Here is a 16640-nt window from a genome sequence, read left to right on the forward strand (position 1 = left end):
GCTCGGACCTGCAGGGCTTTATAATTTAGCCCCGCAGTTTGTTTTAAATATTAAAAGTATTCTAAACATAAAGTTTCCTGTGAAAATAAAAAAAAAAAACTATTCTTTTTACTTACTTTTGTCTTTTTGCCAACAATTTTTCTGGACTTCCGCCAACACTTTTCATTCTTTCACTCTTTTCATCACCGAGTTTCTGACTTCTCCCACACATTTACAGTACAGTATTGCACAATAATGTACACACATGTATGCGCACACACACACACGTCTACACCCCACTCCCACACACATCTCATGGCGTAGCGGCAGAGAGGGGGACTAACTGACAGAGATTGCTGGGTAATTCAAGCCAACATGATTGACTTTATGATCACTTTAAAGCCCCAACTAGTCTTTATGCTTTCAAGAAATGCCAAAAGTTTCCAGCGCAAAAGTGGCAGGGAATCAGGCATGAAGGGAACAAGAGGTAGAGAAACCCCACAACTGCTTTCACTTCACAGCCCACCTCCCTCCCTTCCTTCCTCCCTCACTCGTTCCCCCTTGGCACTTTTAATGGCATAAAATTATGGGCCTGCAAGAGCGACAACAACTGTCTAGGTTTAAAACATAATACGTTGACAGGAGTGACATGGCCATTTTCTCCTCCTCCATTAGCACTGAGACGTGGCCACCTCCTTTTGCTCTTAAAGAACCAACCGCAGCGGCAGGCCAAAGTTGTCAGACGTCACTTCCTCTGTCATTACCCGCTGACACGCTGACTGTTGCTGCTTTCATACTGACACACAGGAAAAATATCAAGGAGTCGCAAAGTATTTCAAGACCTTATTGTTACATTAATGCACACTGATTCCGAGGCAGATGTGAACATTTGGAAAATATCAGTAAGTCTCAGAACAGATCTAAAACATTTGCGGTGTTGGGAGAGAGCTACACAATCACGATCAGTACCAGAGGTTATTTTTCATGCCATTATTTTCAAATATTGTATAACTTCATACCTCAGCCATTGTAAGCTTTTCTTATTATTTGCCTTGTAAAAATTAAGCTCCTTCCCAGGCATTTTTTTATGGTATAAAGTAAGTAGAGCTACAACGATTAATCGATAAGTTGTCAAATATTAGATTAATCGCCAACTATTTTGATAATCGATTAATTGGTTTGAGTAACTTTTTAAGAAATAAGTCAAAATTTTCTGATTCCAGCTTCTTAAATGTGAATATTTTTTGGTTTCTTTACTCCTCTATGACAGTAAACTGAACATCTTTGAATTGTGGACAAAACAAGACATTTGAGACGTCATCTTGGGATTTGGGAAACACTGATCGACATTTTTCACCGTTTTCTGACATTTTATAGAGTAAATGATTTATCAATTAATCGAGATAATAATCAACAGATTAATCAACAATGAAAACAATCTTTAGTTGCAGTCCTAAAAGTAAGAGACCCCAACACATTTAGCACATCGGGATCGATTACTTGACTGAATGAACAATTTTGACAACCAATTAATCATTTAAACATTTTATCAAGCGGAAATACCAAACATTTGCAAGTTATAGCTTCTAAAATACATGGATTTTCTGATTTTCTTTGATTTATGTGATTGGAAACTGAATAACTTTTGTTTTTTGCATGTCAACTTGTGCTTTGGGAAATTATGATGGGAATTTTTCCACTTTTCTCTGACATTTTATAGACTAACCAATTAGGTTATGGGTCGATTAATAGAAAAACTAACAACTAATTAAGATAATTATAGTGAGGCTCTTAATACATTATTTGCAAAAATGAAAACTATCAACAACTTGCCGTTCATGATGTTCATGAGAGTACTTGGTGACTATAGTTTTATGAAAAGATTCTAAACTTCTTTTCACATACATATTTATGGACACGTTACCCCTGAGGAGCACTGACCTCTGCTATCAAAAGTCCCTCAAATAAGTCATCAGCACTCCCAGTGCTCCTGTAAATGTTGTGTTGAGAAACCTCCTCCCACCCTGCAGAATCCCAGACCCAGTCCAAACCTTGTCCCGCAGCGAAAGGGCCTCAGCTTCTGAAACTGTAGATCTATCCCTTAGCTAAACATGTCGACCACATTCTGTGCTGTTTGTTTCTGCAGCCTAAGACAGAGAGAGAGACATGGAGAGACCTATAATTCAAATAAACAGGAAGAGGATTATCACTCATAAGCTGCATAAGAACTTCAGTGGGGAATGTTGGGTTTGCTGAGACCATAAATAAACAAGATCTGTAGAAAGGGGAAGAGAAGGACCTCCTTGTTCTGGTGTCAGCTTGTCCCGGCTTAATAAGTGTGTTATTGTTGCTCTAGCTACGTTCTCCCTCACATGCTGCGTTGTCCCAGTAGCACACTGTAGCAGAGCCAAGGCCTTTGTTTAGCTAATGTCCTGTGGTGGCTTCTGATTGGTCTAAATGACCTGTGACACCTCATTAGCTCCTCAACTTGGCCCTCTCTGCATCATATTATTAATGGCGACATTGGAAACAGAAGCCATATTAACCACCTCGCACTTAATGGTGTTGGTTTTGATTAACGTCACCAACACTAAAATGACAGTGAGGTTAATGGGAACTTTGAACAGGACCCCTAACACACATACACACACACACACACACACTAACATCTTCCCTATCTTGGCTGATATCATCTTACCAGGGATTTGGGTGGTTATCATAGTGAGCATGAAAAATAAGACTGAGCGGCCCAGGAAGCCTCCACTGACTTGTCTATATGGAGCCTCATTAGGGACATTGATGGATGGGCTATTGCCACCGCCGGGCTCGCCCAGAAAAGCTCTGGGTATTATTAGTGTTTGTGTGTTTATAAACTGACACTTAATTACAGGTGCAAAATCATACCACATACATTAACGAGTTACGGCCCATTGAGTATAATGCAGCCTGGATATTTAAGAGAAAGAAGAATTACAGCACTGTGACCAAGACTTGGTTGATGATTTAATACTCAAAAGATGTTAGGAGAGACATAAATAATGTGTTTGGAGATTTAGAAAAACCTTTACTGGGTTTTACTGCAGGATATATATATATATATATATATATTTTCTGAGGCAGCCAAAATTAGAAGCCCTTTCTATTGTGGAAAAAAGTTAAACCCTTTGAAAGTTTAAATACAGGAGCTAGCAGAATATTTACTCTTTTTATTTTGCGAAATTTCAATATTTCTCATCTTTTTTCGTAATAAGTTCTAAAATGACTTTTCAAAAAAACTGAGAAAATGGTAAAGGTTATGTTTTCTGAGAGCTTTTATTATTTTTCAGCAAACCTTGGTTAAATAAAATCTTTTTTTGTGGAAAAAATACTAGAAAAAGAGCAGAAAATCACAGCTAGAAAAATTAAATGCATGGTCTTTATTTTGTTTTCCCATTCTTCCCAAGGTGCAGCTACTCAGCTCCAGTCCAGATGCAAACACGAGTAGGAGTGTAAATCACAAGTTTCATCACGATACAATATTATATGGGTTCTTTGGACAACGAGGCAATATTAACTGATATCACCAAGTCTGCCACGATACAATTCAATTTGTTTCAATTCAAGGGCCTGCGATCGATACAAGACAATAATATGGCCATTTCACACACTCAGTTACATTTATATCAACTCACAAAAAAAGCAACTAAATTATGATTTGACAATTTTACTACTGAGCTTTTCCACACATTTAAACAAAAAACTATCTATTCTTTTTAATAAAAATAATTAATATAAAGTGTGAATTTTAAAATAAAGGCATATCTAAAAGATAACGATATGTATCGATATTTTCACTTTGCATCGATATATTGGATCGTTGATCATTGAATCGATATATGTCGATCCAGATCAATGTATCATTACACCCCTAAGCACGTTTTTTCACATTTAGCCAGCAATTTTGAAAGCGAAAATCTTTTAGTAACACTTTCTACACTGCCCATGTCTATAATGTGTTATGAACATACTTATAATGCATTACAATCTGCCTCTAGCACTGTATAATTATAGTTATACACATATTATAAAGCATTTTATAATGACTTATAAAGGTCAAGCATCATAATACTTCATAATTGCTGGTCACAGACACTTTTTTTGCAGGGATCACAGAATTATAATTCCCATAGTTGTAATACATTCTAATATTTTTATAATGCATTATAATCAGTGTTGCATTATAATGTGATTTTTCTAATTTGTCATTGGGTGCTTTAAGTGAAGTAATGAAATTCCTGAGGTATAGACAGGACCTGCTGGTTATAGTGCTGAAAAAAAAATTCATTAAATCTAAAATGTTAATGTGACCGGCAATTATGAAGTATTATGATACTTGACCTTATACAGTAAGTCATTATAAAAGGCTTTATAATGTGTTATGATTATTGTTATAACGAATTATGAATATTTATGAGTGCTTATAACTATAATTACAGTGCTATATTCAGACTGTAACGCATTATAAGAATGTTTATAATGCATTATGGACCTAGGCTTCACAGAAAGTTGGTTAGGTTACCAATCTTTCTACAGCACTAGTTTCATATATATCAATAAAAAAATTCCGAAATTCATTTCCAACACCTACATTTGAATTCCCTGCGAGAAACAGCTGATCTTTATTTTACTAGCGAGCCCCATGTCATAGAGAACTCACTTCCCTTCCTCATCACACACACTACTGTAGTTGTGTATCGGATTTACAGCTGATAGTTTACTTTTATACCAGAGGAGGTCATACGATATGATATTTTCTGTTTCCCAAAATGGCTTCAGCCAAGGGCCCAGACATATAAAACACACTCCTGACAGCGATACATTTCACGTGATGACACTACTCTGAAACAATCTCGATATTGCCTTTCCCTGTCATAAACAAAACCTGACCACAGTTCTGTTCGCTGGTGTGTGTGTGTGTGTGTGAGAGAGTGTGTGTTGCTGACGATTTGTCTATCCAGCATGTGTGGTGAAGGGGGAGGGAGAGACGAAGAGTGGTGGACGGACATGGAGACGAAAACTCTCTTATTCTCAGCGGTAGACGGAGTAAGTAGATGGGTTCACTCTGGGGAGAGCTGGTTGTAAAATGCACAACTCCATGGTAACTGAAGGAGATGTGGCTCTGCTGAGAAAAAGAAAGAAAGGGCAGGAGACAGGAAGGAGAGAGAGAGGAGGAGGAAGGAAGAGTGAAAGAAGAAAGAAAGCGAGAGGAAGGGAGGCGAGCAGACAGACAGAAAGGGATGGAGCAGACATGGGGGAACTCTGGCAGGTGCTTCATCATCTGCTAAGGCATTGTCGGGCCGCCCGTAAACAGTCATTGGGCTTCTCGAGGGAGCAACCTCCTCCATAACTAGCACAGGTATAAATCTGCCTCTTAGCCACTAAATTAGACACATTCTTGAGAGAGCTTCACTCTGCAAGTGCTGCACAAACCTGAGGGGAAAAAGGGAAGACAGAAAATTAAGCAAATCCACCGAGAGCAGTAAAGGAGGTGCATGAATAAGGTATAGCCTTGTGTGAATTTAACCAGATGGCCACTTTGATCCGTATGAAAAATTGTTAATGTTTTCACACGCAAACGCGGTTATGAATAGTTTCTTTACACGGAGCAAGAATTAATTTCCCCGCCATCTCAAAGGGGCTGTCATTGCATCACATGTAAGAGCCTGCTGTGGCTCAACGCCGAGGGCCAAGTCCAAGGTCTGCGCTCTGTCACCTCGTCACAATGTTTATCCTTCATTACGACTCCGAAAACAGCGACACACCCAGGACATTTTTTTTTTTCACTTCAATGAATTTTTCGAACCCATATGAAGTGGTGACATCGTGTGACAACATGACACTTGGATATTGTTTTAACACTTGGCGAAGGGAGGAAAGGTTGGGGTAAAATACACCAAGAGGAGTGATCTAGTGTTCTGAACACATCAGGGTTTTACTGCATGTGTGTCTGTACATGTGTAGCCGTGAGTGCATACTATACGGCCCAAGTTGGCAGAACATTACATCTAAAAATAGCAGGACAATATGTGGACTTCCACTGGAATATTTCAATTCAAATAGAATTTCTATACATGAAAGCGTAATTATAAGAAAACTGTGACAAATGGATAAAAATACACTTTTACACAACAAACTCAGTGGAAAAAGTAAAGCAAAACAAAAGTGTACAAAAATGTTCTTTGATAAAGAATTGTTTACTTAGTGTATATTTACATATACCGTATCTGCTGCGCTGAATGCTATCTGCCGCTTTGAACAACTTTTCCGAAGTCGGAGGTCAAATTTGTCATCCAAAAGCCCTGCAAACATGCAACTCAAGTGCGCTGCTATGTGTTGTAACAGGATGCTAATCTCCCAAACACTCCATCTGTATTTGCTAAAACATTGCCTCACTCACAACATGTTTGCTTAAATGGCACTTTACTTAGTGTTTGTATTCAAAAGGTATTCCGCGGGTCAAAGGGAGGGGGAAAAAAAAGTAGGTTAATGTGCAGGCATTTCTGTGATAGGTAATAATTAAATGCTCTTTATTTTAACCCATTTGTGCCCAAAGACTATATTAAGTATGATTAGGAAAAATGCCACAACAGTTGTTCCGATTGATCAAAAGTCTTGAAATTTGGTACGCACATACTTTGGGAAAGTATCTAACAGTAGAACGTTGTAATTTTTAGATCACATGAAAAATTTCAAATTTATTACTAGTCGAAGTCAGGATTTTTGAAAAATGGGGGAAAATGCATACATTGTTTTTGTTAAATGTTTCCAAATTAAATATATTTTTTACACTTCATATTAGTGCATATCTTTGATATTCAACTTGTTATGCTAACTTATCCTACTATATCTAATATTTGGGCATAAGGGGCTACTGTTTTTTCCTAAAATATAATGGAGTCTATTGCAAAAACAGTAATCCCATGTGCCAAATTCAGCCGAACGGTTTGACCGATTCTGAAAATGTCTTAACATTTGTGCTTAAGCCCAGAGAATACTTCCACCAAAGGAATTAAAAATATGTGTTATAAGTGTTAATACGTGTTTTATGAAAAAAGTTGCATCAACAAAATGTCTTTATGATGAGGCTAAAATAAAGTAGGCAATCACACAAATTAAGACAACCACCCTCATGTACACAATTACTTATGGACAACATAATAATCTTCTAAGACTCTCACACGGACAAACAAACATTATTTTATCATTCAATAACTGTCTTTTAAGTGATGTCAGTATAAAAAGTAGAAGAGGAACAAAAATAACTTATCTTCAACATTTTAAAAATGTTGAGTACTATCTACAACTACTACTACTTCTACTATATAATTAACACTTCAAGTCTGCTCATGTGAAACAACGGACTGTATTAATCCATGCAAGCAGTCTCGGCCAAGGCTTTGTCAGTCCTCCAGTTTAGCATGACTACTTTACTAGTTCCCCTCTTGGAGAGTTTCTCTAAAAAAAAAAAATCCCCACAGGACTTTTTAACATTCTAATAAAAAGATTTTACAGAGTGGAGCGAGTGTGAATTTCAGGGATGATGCCATGGAAAAAAAAAAGAGAAAGAGGTGAGCACGAGATTGTCAGCGAGGGACAGGAAGAATAAAAGGGAAGGTGGTGAGCATGCTTTACTCATAAATCAAGAAGGCACCGTATCATAGGATGTGTCAAGTTTGAGTCGAATCATGCTGAGTGATAAGAAAATGATGAGTAAGTTAACGCTGCCGTGCACTTCAGTGTAAACAAGTATTACTAAAATAAGTAATCATGCTGATGGGAAAGTTTTAAACCAACTAATGACACATTTTTCAAAGTAAAAATTTAAAATGTATTATTTTGATTGATCGCACAGACAGTAGTGCATACTAAATCAACCAAGCCATAATCAACCTTTGATACAATAAGCCTAGTGCTGACAGAAATAATCCACTGGCCACCTTCTTAATGAATAATTGATGCCCATCTTAACTGGCTAATGAATGAATGTGGTTTGGGTTTGAGTGATAGCCCTCTCGTTGGAGAGCTATCCCAGGAGGGACGGGGCACTGGAGACGGAGGTGCCATCCTCCATAACCTGTATAATTGGTCATTTGACATGAGTGACTTGACTTGTGTGTGTGTGTGTGTGTGTCCGTGCAAACCGCCAGTGGAGACTGACCCTTTTACCCTATTGTTTATTAGCACCGTTCCAGGTTATCACACCTATTAGGGCTGGGATAACAGCGATCAGGAAAGGAAAACAAAAAGAAGTATAAAAATGCATACTATTAGCCGAGGGGAGCGGAGGTTCAGTCAGCGCGGCGATGGCAAGCATAAGAGAGTACTTTTTTGACCTCACTAAAAATATTCTAAGAAGAATAAATAACCGAGAAGTAATTATAGAACGGGATGAAAAGAGTCACAGATGTAAAAAAATTGTTTCAAAGTGTGTATCTCAGCTAAAATTAAAAAAAAAAACAGTGTGGAGAGGTGACAAGGCTCCAAGGCTGTTCCCTGTGTGCATTTCGTGTTGGGCTTGTCCAAACAATCATACTTACATTTTAGCACTATTATGCGCACACCCTATTTCCACAGGTCTGATAACATTCTCTGCTGCAGTTTCGGTGCGGCACTCTGGCTAAACAATACCTTATTGACACGAGCTCCGGCCTCACAATAGTCACAAAACATCAGGGTTCCTGTTTTTGTTGACACTGTTTGAGCCCTCCATTGAAGGCAAAAGCCACTGTGGACACAGCAAGGCATAATTGGAGCTCTCTGTCATACAATACAACAAATCAAGCCTTTAAATGTTTGAGCATGATAAGGCAGAGAGAGGGCACGCAGAGGAGGGAGAGGGCGGGGGGGGACAAAGACAAGGGGAAGTCAGGTGAATGGAGGTGTGGAAAGTTGAAATGGAGAGCTAAGAGAGACGAGCGCCACTAGGGGACAGTAGTAAGTCATGGACGGCAGCAGGAGGAGTGCGCGTTTTATGTGTGTGTGTGTGTGTGTGTATGTATGCATGCGAGTGTGTGTGTGTGCGGCAAACAGTGAACAAAAGACTTTCTTTGTTGCACTCTCAGATAATAAAAGAATTCAGAAATAGCTACTTGACTGCTTTAGAAAAGATCTTGACAATGCGCTGGCCCATAATGCACAGGAACAGCTCCGGATTTACATAATCATATGTAATGTAAACCACTACGAGGCTCCGCAAGCAACAAACAAACTGACTGGGGAGAGGGATCCGCTTTCCCCTATGGACTTTATATACTCACTAAAAGTACATTTTGCTTCATCTGCTCACAACAATAGGACAACGTTTGCAAATTCTGCGGGGCTTGTGTGCTGATGATTCAACAGAAAATAAAGCTTCTCAGGTAAACACCTAAATAGACTTAAAGCACAGACTGAGAGGTACCAATTCTAAGCAGGATTTTGTATTTACTGAAAATGATTTATGGCTTTAATTATTGCTGTTTCCTAAAGAAAGAAGTACACGATTTAATGCTGATTCCACAGTGACAACATAGCAGATATTATATATATATATATAAAAGGAAGTCTGTGTGTTAATGAGACACAAAAATACAGAGAGCTTTTCTTTGACCACAGATCAAGATGAATGGCCGAAGGATTTCACGCTGTAACTTGAGGCGTTGCTACTTATATCTGCTCTCTTTGTATTGTACGTTAAAAGGGGTCATTTGTTTGGTAACTGGTTAAACAAGAGAATATAACACCTCCACGTACCTCTGACGTTAGATATAACTGTCAGGAGGGAGCCGGTGTTTCTATTTTTTTTCGCTATGGTAACCGAGGACGTATATTCAAAACATGCTGCTTCCTCCTCCTCCTTCTCCTCCTCCTCCAGCAATTAAAAGCAGAACAATAACAATATCCACCAATGACAGCAGCGTCTGTACAGTAGTTATGCCCTTCGTTAGTTTCACAATGTTCCTCATGAATTAGTTAAGTCTGTTAATTGCACATTTATTACACTCAAGGCCACAGAGAGATGCACTAAATGGCTCCGGAATAAAATAACACTCGCACACGTATCATGAAAAATAAATTAAGCTTTTAGATTACAGCTTAACCTTGTGTGTCGCAAAAACAAGTCTCGCAAATTTTATTTACTTGCCATGATGTCTTTTAGAGGAAATTGGAAAATTCTTAACCAGGGATTTTATTGGGGGGAAAAAAAAATCACAATTAACACTTTTTAATTTAGTCTTAAAATATTGTGAAAAATGATAGATTAATAAACAATAAAATTACATTTTACAAACTAAATAAATAAAACCAACAGCCCTAATTATTCCAATATTTACATTTGTCTCGGGTGCTTCAAAAAACAACGTGGTAACGACCGTATTTATTCAGAGACAAGAAAATAAGGCAAATATCAAAATCATCCGGCAGCATAATCTCTTTGTGTTTACACTTTATCATCGCCTTTTCTGATCTCCGGCGTGTTTCATTATGGAGTGACGTTTGAGTGACACCGCGCTGGCTGTCACCGCCATGTGCTGAGGTTCCCTCTCATTTCCAGCACCAACAATAATAATGACTATTCGAGTGCTAGCCCCACTATTTGTGTTATTGTTGCAGGGTGTCAGACACGGGCCCTGACGTTTGCTATGCTATCAGCAGGAGTGTACAAATACAAACACATTTGCCTGAGTTATTGACCTTTATCTCCCCACTTTCTTGACAGCCTTCTCCAGTTATTGACAATACAAACACATGGGACGACGCATAACCTTTCATTTACAGAGCACTCTCTCTCTCTCTCTCTCTCTCTCTTTTTGTCTCTCTCCCTCGCTCGTTCTCCCCCTCAGTCTGCGTCTTTCTGCTCTTGCAATTTGTTTAAATAAAACGGGGCAGACAATGGTACCGCTCATTTCTGCCATTTTTCTTTCACTCCAAATTTCAGAGGATAATATCATTAGACCGATACAATGGCTGCTATTCAGCCTCAAATACACAGATATTTCAAGTATTCAATATAGTTTTGACATGCTGACATTAGGGGAGAGTGTTGTTTCCCTATTTGTTTGCTTACAATGTCGATTCTGTCATAAATCTTAGATTCCTAAGGCAACATGTTTGTCTTTATGATGTTCAAATTACCACAGAAATATATACACGGTCAGTATAATCAAAGCAACAATAATATACACAATAAAAATCATTTGCAAAAACTACAATATATCGGTGAAAAATAAATATTTACAGTGCGTATATGTAGCATTTACGTTTGTGTTTAAATAGAGAAAAGTAGAGTGGTTTTATTTATGCAGAATGAGGGGCAACATAATTATTCTGAAAATGGGACTGAATCCATAAACCCATAATAAACAGAATAATTTACTGCATCTCAATACAGCGTTGAATAACAATGGTCATAAAAACCACTAGTATTCCACTAATGATTCTCCTCCAGGATTTATCGTGTTTTTCAATGTGTGTCCTCTTGCATTTCAGCGTGAAAAATAGCATGCATAAAATACGCGTGTCCCCACCAGTCAGCCCCTCCGCAGGTACTTCAGAGCCCCAAAATTAAATTTTAAACAATCCAGACCAGTGTTTGGTGACCATGGTTAATCATCAAGAAACAAAGACATCAAACAATATTTGATAATGAGAAAAATGCCTCCAGGATATTAGGGGATGGGGGTGGGGGGAGCACAGCGTGAGCCTCGGCAGCAGAGCTAGGTAGAGAGAGGCCAGACCAGACACAAGCCGCATTCACATGTCTGTGTGTGGTGATGGTGGGTGTCTCTGTGTGTGTGTGTCTGACACACAAAAACACACACACGCGTCAACTTCTATCCCGTACACGCACACACACCTCTTATGGAGTTAAAAAGCCATTAAAACATTGCCTCTTTTTTTTTTTTTAAAGTTCATGACGAGATAATTAGAATTCAGTGTATGGAGCCAGTGGTGAGATTACAGCTTTGTGAAATTGTGCTTCATTTTGAACTTGCATCACGCCTCAACCCAATTATCTGCAGTTAAAATGGCTTAGAGAGGCTCCAAACTGTGACTGACAAAAAAATACAGACGAACCAAAAAAGTTTTCTTTATAGATAAAAGTGACTATATTCCCCCAAAATTTTTCTAAAAGGCTAAAAGGCTGGACTTCTATTTGATGTATCATTCAAACCAAATGTTATTACTTTTGGATGATATTAATGCTTCTTAAAGGTGTATTTATATATTGTAAAAATGATCAATTTAAAATATTCAGGTATTTCAAAAAGATTCTTTAAAACAAAATTTAAATTTACACTTTCAGTAATAAATGTAACAGAATGGGTTCATTTCTCATCAGGCCAGTGTAATTAGTGCTAACTAAAATAAGAAGTTGGGCAGACAGGGGGAAGGGTGGGAGGGGAAGGAGTGTTGGGTAATGAGGAGAAAATGTTTTTTCCCCCCTCTTCCTCTGTCATACTGTTGGGTTATCCTTGATTGACGCGGCGTTAACGGTCTGGCCAAATCGAGGCAGATCCAGCAACCTAGGCCGAGAGGCAGCATGTGCAGCCACCTCGGACATGCAAATTGCACCCAGGCAACCCGTTGACTATGATTAATGAGCCTGGGCTGCAGCCTTTGTTTCCGCGTGCAGCCGTTTAGAGTGAAATACAATCCCAAAATATTATCAATCCCCTGTTAATCCGGTAAATTTGTTCACATCGCACATGTTGTTTTGAGCAATTTACAGCCAAATGTGTGCGTGTGCACGTGCATGTGTTGTGCGTGTTATTGGGGTGAGCACAATTGCATTTAATTACGTGTCCTGTAATTAAATTCATTAAAGGATAATAAAATAAATGGAAAAAACAGCTTTGAAAGCTAGGGCGAAACACATGTGTCTTGTCTCCCGTGATGTAAAATATGGATGTGGGATTTTCAGGGGCAGTCATGCTGTTCAGGGGGGAACGCATGAATCCGATACCTTGCTAATACTACAGGCATTTCCTGGTTATGGCTTGCCTCATGTTTAAACTGTGATTTTTAGAGCTGAGATCCCAGACTCCCTGAAGATTGGAGAGCAATTCTGTGGTGCAGAGGAGTGAAGTCACTGACTTCACAAATGGAAAAAAAAAAAAAGAAACATTATGACAGTAATGCTGACGATCTAAGTGTAACAAAACGCTCTCTATGTATGGTGAGTAATATCACTGGATATGGTGAGGAGGGACTAATGTGCCAGACATGGGAGGGCTTGCAATTTCCTTAAACTGCGTGATGAGTAAAGGAAATTACACAACCTCACAAATCTTACATTCATCGACTGGAGATGCTGTCGATAAAAAGCTATTTCTCACGCACACACACACACACGCTGCACAGCCCCACACTTTCCCTCTGCTGCAAGCAAAATGTAAATGTTTCCCAGGCATTAAGGTATATAAGTGCCATTAGTGGCATAGTGCTTAGCACTACAATGGTGCGCCGAGAGCAGTGGAGCAGAGATCAGTGCAGCGTCTCCTGGATATCAGAGGGAGACATCCTTTGTAAATTCATCTCCCACTGTGAGCAGGCTTCACAGCTGGTTAACGGCACCGTGTGTGTACCGCTGCCCTGTTTACACGCAGCCGCCAAAGCACTCGTCTTTCCCCCTGCATCCTTTCCCTGTATCCCCTTCCATCGTCTCGCCCCTCTCCTTCAGCTCTCCTCACAGCCCACTGTGGCTCTCAAAGCCGTCAAAGATGCACACGAACTGATTCAAAGCAAGGGTGTGTGTGTGTGTGTGTACGAGACACCTACACACAACAAAAATCTCTGATCCCCTCGCTTTTGGGGCCATTACAGTACACCGCCTTCCAACCCCTTCTCTGATTTTTATCTTTTTATACCATCACATTACACTGATCCTTTTATACCTATTACACACGCGGCTCCCCACCAAACCCCCCTGATCCTCTGATACCTAGATGAGTAAACTGCTCCTCCTGCCCCTGACCTCAGCCCCTTTGTAGCAATCAGACCAGACTTCCTCAGAGGCCCTGATCTTATCTGGCCATACCAATCCCACTACACAGCTCCCTTTTGTAGCCACCACAGAGCACTGAGCCCTTTCAGATCCAGGGGACTGTGCCGGTGAACACACACAGCCCGAGACCTCGGCTCATCTCAGACATCATACTACACTGCCCAACAACAATGAGCTCTATTTTTCTGATGCACCACAGGTCAGATAGAGCCTTTTTCTGCTCACCGATGCATTGTTCGGCCACAATGGAGGAAACCAGCAATGTTGTTGTCAAAGGAATGTTTGACTCTGGCACAGAAACGTGTGATGTCGTCATAGGCTTGCAGATAATGATGCTAATTTAAGTTGAGATTTTTTTTGCATAATTTAAGGCTAATTATTTGTGGTGATGATTTTTGAAAAATAAAAAATAATAGTAAAATGTGAAACTCACCATAAAATGACTCTGACACCTTCCTGAATTGGTCTGTAAAGAGGGAAGGTTAAAGAGAAAATCTATTAGGGTACACTGAGGTTTAGCACTGTTCAGAGACTAATTACACAACAATGCCATTGTAAAATTATATTGATCTCAAGGGATGTATTTGACAAATTAGGTCTTAAAGATTTTAGTCCTATCTAAGTGTCGTCTAAAATCAACACTCCAGACAGAAGCAGCCATATGGTTCAGAGGGAAATAAAGAAACACAATGAATCATTAATTGACTATTGAATCCTCAAATATCAGTTTGCATTTGCAACTATTAGATAGCTATTGCCATTGAAATGCAAACAGTTTGGAGTAACAACTATAGGCAGAGCAAACATTTATCCTTTATGAATTCAACATTATTCTTGTATGTTTTACAAATCTTTTCCACAGTACATCATCATCCTTGGCCTAATTTACATATTCCTGCCGGGGGCATTTAGAGCTCTACCTTCACTGGTGAGGTGAAAGGTGTTGATGATTCTGGGGACCCACAGCTGGGGATGGCCCACAAAAAATCCTGCAGGATGTAGGAAATAATTAAGGAAAGCCTGGACCCATATTCTCTCAGGGGGGGCAGAATTCCTGCCTGCAGAATACAATATATACACATTAATGATGTGTCACTGCAGTGGAATTTCACGTTTCCTGTAAAGAAAACGTAAACACTGCATTTAATTGGAAACTAAACAGTTTTATCAGCAGTTTCAAATGTTGTATTCCGGAGGTGTAACATAATAAAAATTAAATTAATGATGAAAACACTTTTAACAGGGTCTTTCTGTTAAGATTTTTGCAATTATTTATAATAACCTGATATTTTCAGGTGGAATTTCATTCATTTATTCATTCTCACTGTGCAATATCATTTTCCAATTGTGCAACTTTGTTAATAGTCTGTTTATTGTCAATACTGTATACACTGCTCTTATTTTTATACTTCCTTCTATTTAAATGGTTCATATTTTGTTACACTTTGTTTAGCTCTTTTTTTACTGTGTTAGCTGATGCATCTTGTTTTTTGCACTATCCCCTTTGCTGCTGTACACTGCAAATTTCCCCACCGCGGGACTAATAAAGGAATATCTTATCTTATCTTATCTTATTTCAAATTTAAGAAAGACACAAGAGCCTAAACTGAAGTTTTATTTTAAGTTCAATGAAAGCCAGGGGAACAAATAGGCTATATCAGACTTTGTTAGTTAATCATTAAATATGTATAGTTTATTTTAAATGCATGTCTAAGCCCTATGTTTTAAGTTGCATTGGACAACAGGCTGCAGTAGCATGATCAAAACAAAAGAGCATGTCTTATTTAGGAGGCAGCATCTCTCAAATCAGGCTATATAGGCAGCCTATTTTGTGTCTTTTGTGTCACTCAGTGATTGCTAAAAATGTATGCAAAGCACAGAGCTATCACTGTTGTTAAAACTATGAAATTATTGACACAGAAATTGCTGTATATTGCTGTACATGCACATTCAGCTCTCCTTCAATTCAATTCAATTCAATTCAATTTGCTTTATTGGCATGACTGAGCGTCAATTCAATAATATATATATTTTTTTAAAAAGAACAAAATAAAAACAAAAATATATATATACAATTCATTAAGCAAATTACAATATATATATTTAAAAAAGAACATGCATGTAAATGTAAGAAAACAATAAAGAAGTAATTAATGTCCTTCTCTGTGCCTCTATTTCTGTCTCTCCCTCCATCTCTCTCTAAAATACACCTTTCCACATCCATACAGTTTAATCTTTTTTTCTTTTCTCTTTATTCAGTCGGACTTGAGAGCAGTAAACGTTTGAGCACCGCTTATGACGATGCATTTCAAGTACCTGCTTTGTATTTCTTGCATTTCTTTGCAGCAGCTGCAGCTTGTTTTTAGCTCCGCCTCCGCGCTGCCAAAGTAACCAATCACATACCGGCATACTCAGCTCCAGAAACGAACCGACCAATCAACGCGCTGCTCACACACAAGTCACCTCTTCAACTTCCTAGCGGGAAGTGTCCACAAGGCAGCAGGGAATCAAAAGGTAAACAACCATTTTTTACGTGTTATTTACTGCTCTAGAGTCATTTTTAACAACGTGATGCACGCAATAGTCATTCAGTAACACTTTGACTATGAGAGGAAATGTTTTATTTGGTGATCGC

General features: G+C 38.7%; 2 protein-coding genes across 6 annotated transcripts in view; one reads left to right on the forward strand and one right to left on the reverse strand.

The window, feature by feature from the left end:
- dph6 (diphthamine biosynthesis 6) overlaps nucleotides 1-16640 on the reverse strand; it is a 244844-nt gene that overhangs the window by 160223 nt on the left and 67981 nt on the right. The gene's annotated exons all lie outside the window — the stretch shown is intronic.
- Nucleotides 16404-16640, forward strand: part of cdin1 (CDAN1 interacting nuclease 1) — a 64309-nt gene continuing 64072 nt past the window's right edge. For 2 of the 4 annotated variants that reach the window (XM_037746196.1, XM_037746198.1), the window contains exon 1: nucleotides 16404-16519. The gene's annotated coding sequence lies outside the window, so the exon portion shown is untranslated. The remainder of the gene's footprint in view (nucleotides 16520-16640) is intronic. The other 2 variants (XM_037746197.1, XM_037746199.1) reach the window with 2 other exon arrangements.

This window comes from Sebastes umbrosus, chromosome 16, assembly GCF_015220745.1.
Source record: "Sebastes umbrosus isolate fSebUmb1 chromosome 16, fSebUmb1.pri, whole genome shotgun sequence".
Taxonomy (NCBI): domain Eukaryota; kingdom Metazoa; phylum Chordata; class Actinopteri; order Perciformes; family Sebastidae; genus Sebastes; species Sebastes umbrosus.